The sequence below is a fragment of the Gigantopelta aegis genome, unplaced genomic scaffold (genome assembly GCF_016097555.1).
Source record: "Gigantopelta aegis isolate Gae_Host unplaced genomic scaffold, Gae_host_genome ctg3252_pilon_pilon, whole genome shotgun sequence".
Classification (NCBI taxonomy): Eukaryota; Metazoa; Mollusca; class Gastropoda; order Neomphalida; family Peltospiridae; genus Gigantopelta; species Gigantopelta aegis.
The window spans coordinates 27,274-41,855 of record NW_024533251.1 but is presented as its reverse complement, the minus strand read 5'-3'; the positions used below and the strand labels follow the sequence as shown (position 1 = coordinate 41,855).

General features: G+C 32.6%; 3 pseudogenes; 2 read left to right on the top strand and 1 right to left on the bottom strand.

The window, feature by feature from the left end:
* The first annotated feature begins 452 nt into the window (after positions 1-452).
* LOC121392007 lies at positions 453-3,786 on the top strand (annotated as a pseudogene).
* A 505-nt stretch (positions 3,787-4,291) lies between these two features.
* LOC121392005 lies at positions 4,292-11,779 on the bottom strand (annotated as a pseudogene).
* Positions 11,780-11,890: 111 nt separating this feature from the next.
* On the top strand, positions 11,891-13,481 carry LOC121392004 (annotated as a pseudogene).
* Positions 13,482-14,582: the final 1,101 nt, after the last annotated feature.

Genomic DNA, 14,582 nt, shown 5'->3' with positions numbered 1-14,582 from the left:
CACAACTTATGCAATTGAGAAAAACTAATAATGACTTACAATCAGAGAACAGCAGACTAGAGGAGAGTATTGTAGAACAAGAGGCAATCTTTATTGCTACTTCAAAATAAAGTTAAAAAACAAAAAGAGCAAAATGAAAATTAGAACAAAATTTAAAGAAAACTACAGGACACAATTGTGAAAGCACTTGGAGATATGAACCCAACACGCCTACTTCAGCTGAGATTTTTTTGCTGGAATATTTATTATCAAATAACACTGGTAATATTAAAGAAAGAATTGGTAGTGCTGTAAAAAACTATTAAAGAAGAATTATCAGAATGGACGAAAATTTTATAATACCGTATTTACCATTATTATTTAAATTTTAAGAACGTTAGTAAAATTGAAAAGTTGTAACGCCCACTATTTTCTCGTGACTGGGTCATTGTGGACACCTTTTTTCCATAAAGATGATAAAAGCTATTCTAGTTTTTAACAACCAAGGCAAACCACGACTAATGAAGTTCTTTACACACACTACGTAAGTAAAATATTAGAAATGTTAGCTTTTACATAATTGTCCGCAGTCTGAAGATGATCAACAACCATTATAAAGGAGGTTTTATCATATGGTTAGTAAAAGAGACGATTCCGTCTGTACTTTTTTGAGGGACCTAGCAAGTTAGGTGAAGGAGAGCATCGACTAATCTATCGTCATTATGCTACATTATATTTTGTGTTTTGTGTGGACTCTTCTGAGAGCGAATTAGGTATTTTAGATCTTATTCAGGTCAGGATATTTCAGGGATATTTCAGTTTATTTGTCAGTATACTATAGGTTTTTGTAGAGACTTTGGATCGATGTTTTGAGAATGTTTGTTGAACTTGATCTCATCTTTCATGTCGACAAAGTTCATAATATTTTACAAGTAAGTATATTTATTAGCTCATGTATCGTTTATATGACCTGTTGTCCATTTTTGTTTGTCCTTTTTAGGAGATCTGTATGGTGGGATGGTTTTTTTTAGAGACTAATATTAGTGAGATTGTTACACAAGTTGAGGCACAAAACAAAATGGAAAAATCTGAATCTAGTCCGACCATGAGCATCAAAGTAAGATGTTTTTCGATATTACAATAGTACACTTTATATTACTGTTATTTAGAGTCATGTTTCATCTGCTCCTATCGAGCTATTTCTGCTGTTAAGAATATACAGAGTTCATCAATAAAACTTCCAACACCAAAGCTTAGATCACTCAATGTTAAACTCAGTTGAAGAATATGTTTGGGACAATATGTACTTTATATCAGTGTGTGTGTGTATCTGATTATGGTGTGCAAAATTAATTAATTTTTATAAAATTAATAATATGTTTAGGCTGTTTGTTGTGGGCATTATTTAGAAGGTAGTAAATTGCGCTTCAATTGGAATAGTGGTGCTAACTGGCCTATTGAAAATCTCTGCCCCCCCAAGATCCAAGGATGTCTGATGATGAACTAAGTGATGACATTATCCACTGGTATATATGTTCATTTTGCTTATACTACAATAAGTAACTTAGTTTCTTCTCGTAGGAATATAGTGAAAGTGAAGAGGAACCAGATGTTGATCTGGAAAATCAGTATTACAACAGTAAAGGGCTCAAAGAGGAGGAACCAGAAGGCAGCCTTAGCCTCGTTTAATCAAGTATTGGAATTGGAGGAGGAAAAAGGAGAATGGGATTTAAAGCTTTGAAACAGATGATGAAATTGCATTTTAAACTGGGTGTGTATGGCTTGTTATTTCTGTTGAAATTTTCCTCTACTCTTGTAGGCTCAGTTTGATGAAATGATGAAATGTTATAAACGATTGCTGACGTACATGAGGGTATGTATCTAATTAAGTGAAATAGTATTTAAATTTTGATACACAGGGTGCTGTCACAAGAAACTATTCTGAGAAATCTATCAATTCTATTTTAGACTATATTTCCACTTCAGAACAGGTAAAGAAAACATTTAAAAAATAGGTTTGTATAATATAGTTTGACTGCATACTGCATCAATTGTCACTGTTCAATTTGACCCACGGCTCTTATTACATTATATTTTACTGTGGCTACTGTCATTGTTCGATTTGACCCACGGCTAATTCCATTATATTGACCCACGGCTCACTCCATTATATTAGCTGATTTACTGCAAGATTTCTATGAAGCAACATTAGAAGCTTTAAAAGATGCTCGCAATGATCGATTTGTGGTTTAAGACTACTAATTAAAGTTAGTAATATGCTTTAATAAAATATAATAAAGAATATTATTGTTCTATAGCTGGGCAAACTTTGTTTTGATCAAGGAGATTTTAACAAATTGACTCGTATTATTAAACAACTTCATGTATCATGTCAGGTAAGTATAACATACACTATATATATATATATATATATATATATATATATATATATATATATATATATAATATATAATATATATATTATATTATATTTATATTATATATATATATATATATTATATTATATTATATATTATATAATAATGTCATTATATACACAGACTGCAGAAGGTGAAGATGATGTCAAAAAAGGTACTCAATTATTGGAAGTGTATGCTCTAGAAATTCAAATGTACACTGCTCAAAAGAATAACAAGAAATTAAAAGTAAGAATTAATTAATTAATTATTAATTTATTAATTAATTTGTTAATTATCATTGTTTTTGTAGGCTTTATATGAACAGTCTCTTCGTATTAAGTCAGCCATTCCCCACCCCTTAATTATGGGAGTAATTAAGGTATATCCCCCATACATTCATATTACTTGAATTCTGTTGTAGAGTGTGGTGGTAAAATGCACTTAAGAGAAGGAGAATTTAGTCAGTCACACACAGACTTTTTTGAAGCCTTTAAAAACTATGATGAATCTGGAAGTCCTAGGTAAATTTAATGTACAGAAGTAGTAATTAATAGGGTAACCATAGTGATTTTAGATGAATTTATAATTATCTTGATATAGACGTTTAGCTTGTCTCAAGTATCTTGTTCTGGCTAATATGTTAATGAAGTCAGCCATTAATCCATTTGATTCTCAAGAGGTTTGTAGATAATGTAAAAACATTTGTCGAACTATTACATTTCATTGTCAGCTAAACCTTATCGCAATAATCCAGAGATTGTTGCCATGACAAATCTTGTTAGTGCGTATCAAAATGATGATATTTCAGAATTTGAGAAGATCCTTAAACTAATAGGTGGGTTTGTGGTTATTAGTCACATGATAGTCCACATGATATGTATTAGACCAACAATTATGGAGGACCAGTTTATTAGAGAACATATTGAAGAATTGTTAAGAAATATTAGACAACAAGTGCTTATCAAATTGATTCGTCCATATACTAGAGTTAGAATTGATTTTCTCTCTGGTTGTAAGTTATCAATCCATCTATCTATCATTCTTTTATTGGTCCATTTATCAATCTACCTGTATATTTTTATTCTGTCTATAGGAACTTAATATAGAGCCATCTGAAGTTGAAGCACTTCTAGTAGCCTGTATTTTAGATAGAACAGTACAAGGTAGAATAGATCAAATACAACAGATTTTAGAGTTAGACACAAACTCCACAAGGAAGTGCTCGGTAAGTACTCATTTGTACTTTAGACCACTGATTATAAGGTTTCTCTCTGCACTCTATTATTTGACCTTATTGTATTTTTTACATTTTAGTTATGATGCTGTTGAAAAATGGAGTTGACACATTAATTCTCTTCACACTGCAGTAGTTGGAAGGATGGTATAAAAAAGGTCACCTTTTGGATGATTGTTTTTTTGGGAAAATTATAATAAGATATTCATTATGCAAACTTCATTAGTGAGGTCACCTAACACCTACATCACCTCTAGGTGTGTAGTACACTAACTTGTATTCATGTTTGTGGAGGTCACCTTTCATTTAAATCACCAGTATTGTTACATGTAGCCCTATTTAATGTATATTCAATAAAACAACAGCTTTCTTTAATGATATAAATAGAATTAAATAAATAAATAATTTTTAATTCTTTAAATGCATTTGTAACAGTTGTGTCCATAAACTTTCTCATAAATTCTACCAATACTTTAACTTCTTCAACAGATAAAGCATTGTAAATTGAAGCTCTTAATCCACCTACAGAGCGATGGCCTTTCAATTGAAGCAATCCACTCTCAGCAGCCTGCTTTAAAATTCTGACTCAACTTTATCCCTCTCTGATTCAGGTCCAGCTCTAAAGGCAACATTAACACTAGAGCGAAAACCTGTTCCACTACGAGATTATAAATCCATGACTCTCTGCAATAACATCATAAAGTAGTTGAGACTTGACAGCAGATTTGGCCTGCATAGCTATTGTTAAGAAGGTTAAAATTAAAGTACCTCGCAATTTTAAAACAATAACTAAACTCATAATGGTCTATTGTCAAAAGTCAGTCATAACTCAATATAGTATAGTCTATTTATATGATACTCCAAAGGTCATACCCAACCTACAGATATACATATATACTTACCTAAAATACCACCTTGTTTCTCTACCCACTTTCAATACTTCTCCTAGTATGTATATAGCCCAGGTACAAGGTGTATTATAAATAGAATTCATGCCAACTTGTACCTAATATTGATAGGTAGAGTATTCCAAAATAAATCATTAACTCATTACCGTATAGTCTAGGAATATTGGACAATCTTTTCTTTGTTGATTCAGGAGATCATCACGAACTAAATAGATGTTTAAACATGGTTTAAACACAATATTCTTTACCTATGACAATTGTAAACTCCTGCACATCCAACATTTTTCTGAGCTCCAGCATATATTAGTCCAAACTACATTCTAATATTACTTATATGTCATTTAAGACTGTATAGATTACCTTAGTGACATCAAATGATCGTGTTAAAAAATTAGATGACATATCACACACTAACAATTTTATCACCAACATCAGGTATCGTAGGAAACTCCACACCTATTAATAAGGATAATTAAACGAGTGGGTGTTATGATTACCATGTACTGTCTCATTGTCACAGTAATATACATAGGAGGCATTATCACTTAGTTTCCATGATGATGACTCAGGTATACCAGTGAACTTGTCCATTTTAGGAAGACTCTGTTGACTTTGACATACTTTTCAGCTTCTTTGGCTGCTTTGTTGGACCATTGTCCAGTGACAAAGTAATCTGCAACTTCATCATTGCTCTGTGTCAAGTTCATAGGAATTGCAGCAAATGTGCAGTGCCTCCTCCTTGGAGTAATAGGATCTTGTAATTGGCTGGTACATTTAGAAGTCGACACAATGTGTCTAAGCAATCAGTCAGAATTTTCTCAAAGTCTTTGGAACGATGACTGAGCTCTAAATAAGACAATTTAATTTTATGTTAATGATAGGGGACTTTGGGTGGGGTGACCCATCACTCCAAATACCAGTTCCTTCCCAGTTCAAAGCTGCTGTTTGGCTTTCAGTATAACCTATTGTTATAAAGTAAAGAGGATTACTGAATAAAAAATAGTGCATCTCTTACTTCTCTGGGTAGTTTAGCTGGGCCAGCAGCAAAGTTAATAATGTCTTCTGGATTTCGACTCAATGATTCTTTGATGTTTTTTTCGTAATGCTCAATTCCTTTGTTCATGAAATTGTTGCAGTCAATAAAACCTCGTGCGTGACGGTGGATGTGATAACGCACGATTGCGCATGCGCAAACTCGGCACACTTTGGCGGTGTCACCCCTATTTTAGAATCAAATTTCTATTAGTATTAGTTGTTATCTTCGTCTTTCACACCAACCTATAATGGAGAAAGCAGTTTTAGAAGCTCTTGGAGACAAAAACCAGAAGAGGTAGCTAACTAAACAATTATTTGTATAGTTCCCCCCCCTTCATTATATAATAGTTACTAGATTTACACATTGAGGAGCTATATCAGCAAATATAGTGGGGATTAATGAAGATTTAAGAACCTTCAAGAATTAGAACTACTCAATGTGGATTGAAGTCTTTGGAAGGCTTACCTCACTTGCCGTCAGTCAAAACGGTTAGTACTTTGATGTCACATGATGACCATGTGAGTTTCTTTTTTTTACAGTTGATTTTAGGTGACAATAAATTGAAGGAAAGCAAAGAGTGGAAAGTATTGTGTCACAATGTCGAGCATTGAGAGCCTTAATTTGGTTTGGCAATAACTTTGAATCTATGATGATATTAAACCATTAGTAAGTACATGTATTAATATGTATTACATAAATAGAGTTTTTGCTATATAAAAATACCTATTGTGACATTGCCTCATATGCTATTAATTAATGTAACTTTGTTTTGCCTGTTTTGATTGTGTTCCCAGATTGAATAATCTGTCATATGCAATGTAGCATATAGTTATGTACTAACACTAACTAGTGTACTGGATAAGGCTATGCAGTATTGCAGCAATGTTAGTATTACATAATGTATATAGTTGTATTGCTCTGTTAGGAGAGTCTTGAGTCATTGACTAGTTTGGATCTTTTTTTAATTGTCCACTCACTCAACAAAATGGTTATCGTGATAAGTGTGGGATCTGTTTGCCCAAACTAACTATATTAGATGGTTTATGATCGCGAAGGAAAGGAAGTTGGAGATGAGGAGGAAGACAGCAGAGGAAATAGAAGAAGACGAGGAAGAAGAGGAACAAGGAGGAACGTGACGAAGAGGTTGGCTTAGAATACCTTCAAAGGGAACTCTCAGTAAGTGGTTGTAATGAGTCAGCAAAATGTCTATTTATACTTTGTGAGGATTGTAACTTAAGGTCACTCACTATTACTTAAATATAAGCACCTTAATATTATGAATAGTGCTAATGGAGGCATGTTTCTTTATCATATTGTGGCATCATAACTATACTATAAATTTTATGAACCTTAACTATGACAAATTCAGAGTTTTTTTAACACACTAGTTGTATATAGTCTCTATTACTACAAATATACTATGTCTCTAACAGTGTAAAGTGCTGATGAAGAAAAACAAAAAAAAACACAAAAAAAAAAAAAAAAAAAAAAAAAAAAAAAAAAAAAAAAAAAAAAAAAAGATGAATAAAAAAAAAAAAAAAACAATCCTAAGCAGCTGAAAGTCCTCTAGTGATGATCATGAGATAATTGATGAAGAACCCAACAAACGAAGGTCAAAGTTCCAGTAGTAAGAGAAATGCAGAGGACGTTGAGGAAAATGAAGGTCCTACAACGAGAAACCTAAATTGGACCAACCATTAGAGATGATTCTGATGAGGATGATGATGATTAGTAGCATACTATCTGTTTTCCTTTTCATCTCTTGTACAACAACATATAGATATTTTTCATGTGGCTTGATGCCATGGTCCTAATTTTTTACTGGTATTCCAACACAATTTTGTTTCTCCAACCTAAATACACTAACATTATTACAATTCTAGGTTTGTTAATTCATTTAAAGTTGTCATTGGTATTATTTTAAAGTTTTTATTAAAGGGTTAAAACATCTAATTTGAACATAGTATTTTATAATGATTGTGTCATGTGATTAATCATGTACAAGTCACATGATTCATAGACTAGATTATAAATTGTCTAAACATATAATGATGATCTAAGACATTCTTAAAAAACACCCCAAAAATTAAATAATGATAGTAGTACTAAAGTATATTAGAACTGCTTGGTGACAAAAAAAAAGAAGAAAATACAAAAAAAATTTCACTTAATTTTCTTCACTAATCCATGTATAGTGTTTGATAAGCATAACTGTTATTTAATTATTATAATTCTTGTAGATATAAATTAACCACGCAAATGGAAATGACAAACATACATGCAGGAAAAGAGGCGTTTTTGCATCACACGATTAGATTATAATCCCTGAGAATTTTCTTCCATACTGTTGTCTTGACAGCCTCAAATACGCGTTGATATATTCTCTGTATCTGTTGCTGTAGTAAAATGAGGAAAGATGTTTTTTCTTTTCATCAGGATTGACACTGGAGAAACATATCTCTGATAAACTCTTTTTGCCCTTTCAGCATCTTTAAGAGGGCCTAAGAGAGAGAGAGAGAAAAGGAGAACGTTACATCACTACAGCAAAGTAAATGCCATTATATTCTTTCAATGACATCCTTTGGTGTAATATGACCTCTATTCCATTTTGAACAGCTGATGTATGAAGGAGGTCTGTAAATAACTCATTATACCAGCCCTTGAAAAAAGGCATTTAAGGAGTTTTTTATCACCAAAGCTCTCAAGGTAACTTTTTATGCCAATATCCAGAGAGATTGTTTCTAGAAAACAACTGTCTTTTGTACAAATAGTGTAGTACAACTAGACATTCCATGTCATTTGTATAGTTTACTTGTAGATCCTCCCTCTACTCATCACTATCAAAATAACTAACTAAAGATACAATCTTTAATGTGCATCAATCAATTTGAAATCTATACAATGTTAACAGACCAGACATCATTGTATCATTACATAACTTACCTTGTATTGAGGGAAGTATCAGCAAGATTAGATTTCATGATTTTCTCTCAAACAAGGTCTGTCTTGTTCAAAAACAAATAGAAGATGCTTCATAAACCAGGGGTAACCAATAATGGTCTCAAAAAGCGCTAGACTCTCTCTCATTCTGTTTTCATCAGGCATCTTCAAATAATGCCTAAAATACCGACGGTAATATATTTATCTAAGGTAAAACCCTGTAATAATTAGGTTGGCCACTAATGAAGATTTATGAACTAATGAAAGAGTATGTCAGGAAGATGCGACAGTCATAATATCATACAATATAACTATATCAGTAGTAATTGTCAATTACAAAATGCAGCATCAATACCAATAAAATGTTGATGTTATCAGATGAATACTACATACTTGTACATGTATATAATGTTGTCTGTTTCTTAATAATGAATATTTTTGGAGATAACATAGACCAATATGACATGAATGACACACACACATTTGGATGTACAAATCAATTAAATAAGACTTTAGTTCCAGCTGTTCTGCCCCCACTACACATGTAGTAGACATTATCCTTAGGTAGTGGAATAGGTACAGAATTTAGATAACTAATCCACTATATACTAGATGTTTTTTCATTACTAAGCATATTACCATAGTGACAATATGTATGCAGACTTTATTTAAAAAGTATGATCACATTTCGACAAACAATAACAAACAGACGATAATGTAACTCATTATTAATAATAACAATAATTCTATTATTAATGTCTTTAATGTGGGACACAAACCTATGTACGGTGACATACAAGTTAATGTTTTGCTAATAGCTGCATTCCAATTACTATAGTCTCATTCAAACCACGATGTTCTATTGCATTACTATATTGTATTATCTATTATATACTACTTGTGTTTGGGAGTCAGTAGTACCTGGTCATACTCATTGAAGCTGTCAAGAAAATGACAGCTTTCACTCCTTCAAATGCATGAATCCATTTTTCTTCTCTCCGATCTCTGACCTCCAACGTCATCATTCTAGAAATAGAGGAAGTGTTTAAATCTAATAATAGCTAATTTAATAATTAAATGCTCCATAATGGAGTTTTTGTTGTAATGTGTAATGTCAACTTCCTATATCACAAGCAATCCTAACATTACAATGTAATAAGTGGACATTTTATAGAAGACACTTTGAAACTAACTGTTTTTACACTAATCATAACATTAGACCAACTTTTAAGTAAGGGGTGACTTTAATTGTTATAACAATTACAAGACTGTACTGTGTCATAACAGTTTCCTAAATTTTAACTTAAAAGGAATATTGTTAGTATATATGATGTGGCTGGGCTACTGGCACATACATTATGAGAAAGTGTGGTAATCAGTTGTGATCATGTGACAATGTTAATTAATTAATTTATTTGTTCATTTACCTAAAAACAACATCTTTTCTCATCTGAAAAGTGTATTCAATAATTCCATTAGTTGGTACTCGAACACGTAGGAATCTTGAACATTAGGAACATAGTTAGTGGCAAAATTCTGTCCAAATCATCTAAATAGCTAGAGAATACAATGATATGAAAGGGATAGAATGGTCCTGTAATATGTGTGTTGTGTGTGTGTGTGTGTGTGTAATATTACTATTTGGCTGAATCGGAAATCTGATATTCACGTCTCCTTTTTTTTTTCAAAAACAAGACTGGATACCCGAGTCTGCCCAAAATTCTTAATAGCCTGTTGTTGTTCCGGTTCTAATTGCGTGACACCCCAATCTCCATGTCTAAAAACTGGTCTCCTATTTTCTAGAGAATCACACACATTACATTAACAAAAGTTAGTACTATAAATTATGTGTTATTACAAACACTTTGAATAACTTGGAAGTGTAATTTTCTAACATGCCTTCTCACTGAGGCTATGTTATCCAATACTCTTGTTCCAAATGTTAGAATAACAGCTTAGTTGAGTGTTACTATATTTAGAACAACCACTTAACGTACTCTATTGCTATCATCTTCATATGAATTTTCAGAGTAGCCATTGCCTCTGCTAGAATTTGGACAGCCCTGAGAACATTTCGGAGGATAAGACCACTGAATTCTTGTCTGTCCTTTGTCACTATAGCCTTGTCCATGATAATACTGCTTTGTTTAATGAAAGTACTTTTACCAGCTTCACCAGTACCTATCAGAAATAGAATAGAAATGAATTTAAGTCAAGAGAGTGAATTTAAAAACAGTCAGTTTAAACAACTTGTTGAGTTAGAATAGTCAACAAGTAGAAATGAAAAAAACCAAAAAAAACAATTTGATTTGACCTTTCTTTAATATATCAATTAAACCCATTTCATAATTAATATTTGTAACCACAAGCAAATTAATCCAGTACGTTTTATAATTATGATATCAAACACTTAACATTTAAATATCTTTCAATCACTAACAGTGTCCATTGGGAGTTGAATTCTAAAACAATACATTATTTGAAAGCCTGTAGTAGCAAGTAGTTCTCCATAGAATGTGACATTTTTCAATGGAACACACAACCTCTAAAAAAAACTTGGTAACACATATTATAAGGGCAATTGAACATGTAATCAAATAGAGGAGTATTGAACTGTTCTCTCAAATAACCACAATCTACTAGATGACTGTCCTTATAATTGTACACAACATGAGTAAATTCTGTCATTTATAAGAAAGGTAAAGAATTTTGTAACAGGTCAACATTGTCATCATACATATATACATTAGCAACATAAACATTAAAGCATTAAAAAACACTAAATAATTTCATGCAAATGGTAACGATTGTTGTGATAACAAAGGCAGCCATTTATGTTATTCTGAGCTCAACTGTTATGTTATATAACTATTATTTACATTGTTAGACCACTTGCATTCCTCAGGGCCACAAACATACCACAGTGTGACAAATGAAAATATCTGGAATTATTTGTTGTGATAATGAAACAAAATCTGTCATTTTTTATATCTCTAGTCTATTTTGTCATTTAGGGCACTCTTTGGCGTGTCCTTCAAATTCACTTTACCTAGAAGTAATAATTTTGTATTCTTTACTCGAGTCTCGTTTCCCCATCGCTCTATCTCTCGCTCGATATCTTATTGACACGCAAAGCAGCTCGTGCTTTCTGCGTCCATACAACACCAAGTTCCATTGTCTACTGATGTTTTGAGTCTGAGAGATGAACTGAATCAGAAGACGTTCGCTAACAACACTCACCTCGCCTAATATCGAGATTCATCGCTCTTGTTTTAATTATTAATAAGAATCGAACAAGGCAAGGGGCGTTTCACTTCCGTTTCCTGGGTCATCTGGTTTCATCCTTCCAGTGTATACTCTCAAATCACTAAGCATGTCGTGTTTTCTCACCGAAGAAGTACGCATCCAGCGAAGAATTAACAAAGAAATCGACCGTCATTGGCTTCGTGATAAAAAAGACATGAGAAGAATGAAACTTTTATTGTTAGGTAAAACCCAGTGTTAAAATGACATCATAATAGAAATACTTAAATACAACGCATTGTCTAGAGTTTTTTAATGTAAATTTATTTATAATCATGCTACTGCTTTATTCCCTATCTCTCTCAGGAACAGGTGAGTCAGTAAAAGCACGTTCATTAACAAATGAGGATTATTCACGGATCAGGCTTACCGTCGATAATGGATCGTAACAGTTTAACGCAATATGGTCTTTAGAACTATTTTTCACTTCAATTCAGGCACTCATATGTGCAATGGAAAACTTCAAATACAGTATGAAAATCCCGAAATTCACAAACAGCTGCTAACAGATTATCGAATGTATATGTTGATGGATTACGAGATATTTTGAAGAAGGACCAGAAGAATTTATAGAACTATTTGGACAGACTCTGGTGTTCAAACATGTTACGAAAGAAGGAGAGAATTCACTGTCTGATTCAACAAATAGTATGTAATATTATTTAACTATACTGTGATGATGTGTCACTCAGTTTAAGGGAAAGGAGCATGTTAATGTACAATGTTGTTGGCATTATTATGAATTTAAACATGTATACTCTTTACAAAATAAACATATTTTACCATAGCAACCTTACCAATCTGGTTTGACTGTATTTATAAAGTTGTTCTCCATGCAAGTATTCTCTTTCATGTAATGCACATACTGTTATGTTAGTCAATTATAAAACTTTGCTAAGGCAAACGAAACGAAATTAAATAATATTACATATACAATTAATATACTATATATTACAAGCATATATTGTTGTTGCTATAGTTACCTTGATGATCTAGACCGCATTTTTGCAGACGACTTTGTTCCTACAACTCAAGATGTCCTTCGAGTCCGAGTCCCACTACAGGGATCAATGAGTATCACTTTGATATCAGAAATGTGATATTTAGGTACATTATGACTGTCATCCTCACTTTGACTTTCTTATTGTCTATAGGATGGTAGATGTGGGGAGGTCAGAGATCAGAAGAAGAAAGTGGATTCATTGTTTTGAAAATGTTACATCGGTCATGTTCTTGGTAGTATCTCTGAATATGATCAGATCTTAGTGGAAGCTGATGAGGTAAGAGAATAGCAACTTAATGTACTAATATTTTTGCCCCTTTTACAATATCTCCTATTTTTGTTTGAACTATATGGACTACTGAATCCATAGCATTACAAATTTGTGGTTTAATAATTGGCAGGTTTGTTTGCTTGCTAACTTTCAACAATATAATTGGGAGTGTTAGGGGGAAGCTTTGATAGTGTAATGACTACTGTGTGATTTATAATTGTGTTTTTCTAGGCTGTTTAATCGTATGGAAGAGAGTTTAGCTTTATTTGAAACTATAGTCGATATCCGTGGTTCCGTGCATCATCTGTCATACTATTCTTGAACAAGAAAACCTATTAGAAGAGAAAGTTCATGACCTCTCATCTCTCTGATTATTTCCCTGAATAAAATGGTAAGGGCAACCACCAACCAAGTCATTTATAACAGATCCTTGATCCTCCCCAACTAGACATATAATAATTTTTACCTTTCTTTTAATAGGCCCAAAACAGGACTACTTACAAGCTCGTGAATTTTTGCTCGCATGTCATTAATGTCAACCCAGTAGATCGGCTGATATCATCCTTCATTTACTTGTGCTACGGACACAGAGAATATCAGTTTGTCTTTGATGTTGTAAAAATCACATTTTGCAACACACATCATTGAAGTAATACCAGGTCTTTAGAAACAAGTCAATTTAATTTACATAGTTTTTTTTTCAAGACTAATGACTTGATAAAATATTTTTTTATTTATTTTGTCCTTGAATATTCATTCCACTAACACAACTATAACCGTTTTAAATTGCTATTATTAGAAAGGGACCAACCTGACCACTACTTGTAAATTTATTGTATGTAATTTGTTATTTGTTTTCCTTATTTCAATAGTATTATTAGAAATTAAATTAAGGTTTGAGTTCATCAATATTTGTTGTCGATTGAGTAGTTAAAAGGAGTGTTTATTTGTTATTAATTTTTGAAGTTGCTCATCATGTTGGGTGATTGTCAGAGAACACATGTCTATTAATATTAATCATGGTGTGTTACAATATTGTTCACATACTTGTAAGGCCATATTTAGGAGTCCTGTGGCCATGAGGTACGCACCTTTTTCTCCTTGTTCAATTTGGTACTGAACGGCTGAAAGAGTGCCTCTAAGCCTGACACGCTAATTTGGTTATCTTTAGAAGATTATATAATAATAACTTTTAATGCTGGCTTTTTGTCTTACATGCTAAGCATAGATTAGCAAGGGAGGAGTTGCCTGGATCTTATAATTTGACTGTCTCTCTCAACGACTCCATCTATTAGTGGTCCTTTAATAGTTAGAGCTATTGTAGATGGAGGCTAAATGGACAAGTATAACAAGACAATGGACATATAAAGATACACAGTACATACTCTGATGGTGTACTTGGAGGGGGTGTGGTCTTGGCCTCAGCGTTACCACCTTTTCCAGTTTTCGTGCTACTTTTTTTAGATTCAGCCCTAATCGTTAGAGACT